We start from the raw sequence: 4,670 nt of genomic DNA, 5'->3' as shown, positions 1-4,670 counted from the left end.
AGATAAGAATATCAATCTTATTTGGTAGGGGATTAATGTAAGCTTTGGCCAATGTTTTGATGCAGTAAGAAATTTAATAAGTGATCATTAAAGCACCATTTAATCTTTAGCTAAAAAAACAGATAAGAAGGAAGATGAGATAAGCACGTGACATATAAATTTTTTTTACTTAAAGTAAAAATTGAACAAAAATAACCTGAAAACTGATTGACAGGAATATATGAGTAACATTTTCCTTTTATCATGGCAAAATACATTTAAAATTATTCTAATCTATTTAGACTTTTCTTTTTGTCATAAGTTAGTTCCTTTTTTTTTTGTAAAGACTGCACGAAATCATGAAAACGTGGCAGCAAAAGAAACAATGGCTTGATCTTAGAAACCAACTCTTGCTTTTATGGAGAAGTCACATAGATTACTAACTGGGGGGGACATCTGCACATTTAGTGATGAGCATCACATGTGTCACGTACCACCGAGTCCAACTTCACATTTGGAGTGTCCGGTAGATGCGCTAGATCACCCTTGTCCCTTGCTGTTATAAAACGATATCATTGGGATTCGAACTTGCAACCTCCTAACACAAGGTGATGTGCCCTAACTGTTTGAGCCAGACCAGTGGTATAATTATTATTTTTGAAAGGTAAGCAGGGTTGGCATACCCCTATCAGAACAACAGTCGTCCCATGTAGCAGAGGTAGGGGGTGTCAACGGGTAGAGTTGGGTTCAGACCCAGGTGAAACAAGACTTGGACCAGATTTTGGGTATGGTATTGGGTCCAAACCTAAGTCTAATCGGGTCTACTATAAGAGAAACCATTCCCTGATTTGATAAGAACTACATGAGCTAGATCATGACTAATAAAATAATATGTTTTAGCATTTTTACATTGAAAATTGTGTGTCTTAATCGTAACCTGGGTTGGGTCTGGGTCTGGTTCTGGTATAAAATTTTACAAAGTATACCTGAGTCCATGTATTAATTGGACCATCCTATATGGACCCGAGTCTTAATGGGGTCTTTTATTTATCACCATATCCGGACCCTATAGGGTTTGGTCTGAATAAACCAGATCCGTTGATACCCCTAGTTAGAGGATTTCGATCCTGGGTCTTCAGCTTGACAGAGGACCCGCATACCACATGGAACAAGCAGTATAATTATGGTAATCATTATAAGGAGACTTTTAGCATTTGATTGTTTGTACCAACGTCGCTTAGAGATCTGGTTTTTAAACTTTATTTTATATCAAATGTTCTTTCCAATGCAAGGTAACGCTATCCAATGTCCAAATTTGAATTTGATAATTTTGACAGGTTAAGTCTTAGGTAGGGGTGGCAAAACCTGACACGACCCGCCTCCGCCAACCCGCCTCTTATAACCCGTTTATTAAAGGGGTCGGGTTCGTGTTAGGGGTATGCCAACCCGCCAACCCGGCTGACCCGTTTAATAAACGGGTTAGGCAGGCGGGTCAACCCACCAACCCGTTTATTAAACGGGTTGGCGGGTCATGTCGGGTTACCCATTTGATAAACAGGTCGGGTTCATGTTTGCCACAGTCGACCCGTTTAATAAACGGGTCGGGTTTGGGTTGAGGTATGCTGACCCGTCAACCCGACCAGATTGCCACCCCTAGTCCTTAGGCTATGTTTGGGAACTGGAGATTGGAGGAGAGATGTGAATGGCTTCATGAGTAGAAAGAAGTAGTGATAAGACAATTTTCAACTACTTCATCCTAGAGGTAGAGGTAGTTGACAACTCCACCCTCATCACTAAACAAAACTTATAGATCACATCTATGGTGTTAGATGTGAGAAGAAAAATAAAAACACTATGATTTTTTAAGGCGCCTAACAAGAAAAATAGGCCTAAGGAGCGCATTATATATATATATAGAGAGAGAGAGAGAGAAAGAGAGAGATCACAACAATCACACCCCCTTTTGAACTAAATCAGACATGATTTCAAAGATAGCTGCACGACTTTGTGAGCTTGGGCTTGAAATGAATACAACAATTGGATTAATTAAAATATACAACTGCATATATAACTAAAATAATAATAATGCATGTGGATGAGCACACCTAAGAGAATAAAACCCGTGGGGTGTGAGCAATGCTTTCTTTTGGAGGGATGCGCATCACCCACGTGAGCAAGCGCCTCAAAAAAGCTCACTATTCCTTGCCTAAAGCACTCATCTTCCTCCCCTCGTTACTCTTGCCCTTATTAAAAGCAAACTTGTTCATTTATTTTTCTATACTTTTGCTTATTAAGCTGATACAAACCCAGTTTGTAAAGGGATCTAAATAAAAGTGAATGTTTATAGTAATCTAGTATACAAATGCAACATATATACCAAATGGAGCTCCGCTTGTCCGGTAAGAGCAGCTATTGCACATCACCTTGTGTTGGGATGGTGCAGGTTCAAAACCTAATGGTATAGTTGTATAACTGGTAGGGCTCTCTGCCTAACCCCAGCTTGCCTATCAAGAAAAATGCAGCATACAAAAGGAAGAAAAGATGAACTTAGGATTTCTTGTAACCTCTGCTTCAAGCAAACCTCGTTTGCCCTATATGGGTGTCGGTGATCCCACCCGGGGTTTACCTCGCAATGGGGCAAGCTTATTAATTGACCCGTTTCTCATCTAGGGTTCCTAATAGTAAAAAAAACATCCATTTGCCCTACATAACAGGGACACGTCACACACCAAGTGACACGAATGGACATGATGACACAAACACTGACATGTACAAACATTATTTTTCATAATTTTAAATGATGTCTTAATACTTTTTAATATTATTTTAATTTTTTATCAGTATAATATTAATAAAATAGATTTTATTAATTAAAAATGAATAAACTTCATGCCTTCGTTCCTATTTTCCAATTTCATTTCTCATTAAGAAGAAAAAAGTGATTCACACAAAGATGTCTTCCTCATCAGCTATTTACAAAAAAAAAAAAAACCACCTATTTTAACATTTGAACAGCCTGTATCCCACCAACTTGCACCCTTACTTTGTTCGGGAGAGAGAATAATTTTTAGTTTTCATATTTTTCCTCGTACAAGGGAAAGCGTATCCCATGTGGTAAGCGGGGTCCTGTGCCAAGCTGAAGGCCCAGGTTCGAATCCCTCTGGGCTTTTATCATCCACCCCCGCCTTCATTCCCTGTTCATGTCCTTCATCCCCGTTTCAAACAGGGATGAGGCGGGGCGGGGCGGAGATATTGCGGGGAAAAGTGGTCGGGGCGGGGATCGTGGCTTGGACGGGGTGGGGCGGGGAAAAGTGCACGTCCATCCCTGCCTCCACCCCCGGACGTAGATGGATTTTAACCTTCGTCCCCGCCTCCATCCCCGTTTCATACCCTTTATCCCTGGTCCAAACGGAGCGAGGCGGGGCGGGGCCCCACTTTCCCCCGGTCCACTGCCATCCCTAATGAGAAAGCCATCGTAGGCTCACAAAGTTCATAATCATGCAAAGGATAGGTCACATGAAAATGTTGCTTTCTCTTTTTTTTTTTCAAATCATGAACAGGAATCCAAACAGTGTAACCTTGAACGCCGTAATGGGCATCACTAAGATCCTCCAAATTACAATTCTCACTTTTCAGCCCAATCACACCAATCATTATCCATTGTACAGCATGTCCAGTTGGACACAGTTTGCTTTATTTTGTTTCGTTTTGTTTGATGAGTCAAGCTCAGCTCAGGCTCGAGCTGACTAAGTCTAGGGACAACTAGCCTATTGCCTTCTGTAACTATCAAAAAAAAAAAATCGTGTAAATATCAAAAAAAAGTTTGATGAGAAGCTGGACCAAAGTTCCCATACAAGTGCTTGCTTAATCATTAACTCAACACAATTTTTTGCCTTAAAAAAAATCAACACAGTTTTTCTAATTTTTGAGCCAAACATACATACTTTTCTTTTAATCTTGTTAGTGAATACAAATTCCATACCCAGAACCAGAAGCAAACATGAGATGTTGTCTCAGACCAAGATGGACCATGTAGGCCTTGGTAATTGGCCAATTAACCCAACTAATCAAACCACGATTTGAGCTTAGTAACAGCACATAAAGTCCACCAGAAGCACGCTAATGTTACATCAGGTGGGGAATCTCTGCATCACATAGCATGTGAAGATTCACGCTCACAGCACAAGGGGGTGGAGCTCGTAAGAGCTTTGTACACCTGGTCAGGTGGATCACTTTTAGGCTGTGTCTGCATATCCGGACAACACCACGTCTGTAGAATCATGGCATTTGTCCTGGACTTGCCAGTTGCATCCTGCAACTAGTGCGTCCTGTGCAACGCTTTATAAAGGATCTGCACAAGAAAAACGCTTTGTTCTGTCCTGGATGTCACGTGGCCTACGTATCAAACGCGGGAGAGCCCCTGGGCAGGGACCAGACCATCCTCGCACAGGTGTGTCTTGCATATCAATCACTCCCTTAAGGCGTTCAAGCTGAGGGACATGGAGTTAGATACTCGGTGTGTGTGTGTGTGTGTGCATCCCTTTTCACAAAGCCAAAACAAGACTTTCCAGTGTTGCAGGTCACCCAATCAGGCAACAGTTTTTCTATATAATAAACAAAAAGAAAAAACGTGGTAGGGGCGAATTGTGAATGTCACCAAAAGTTGATGGGACGTCACAAGTTCGAAACCC

Source organism: Nuphar pumila, chromosome 17 (assembly GCF_984573655.1).
Source record: "Nuphar pumila chromosome 17, dmNupPumi1.hap1.1, whole genome shotgun sequence".
Taxonomy (NCBI): domain Eukaryota; kingdom Viridiplantae; phylum Streptophyta; class Magnoliopsida; order Nymphaeales; family Nymphaeaceae; genus Nuphar; species Nuphar pumila.
This window is presented reverse-complemented; position numbering follows the sequence as displayed.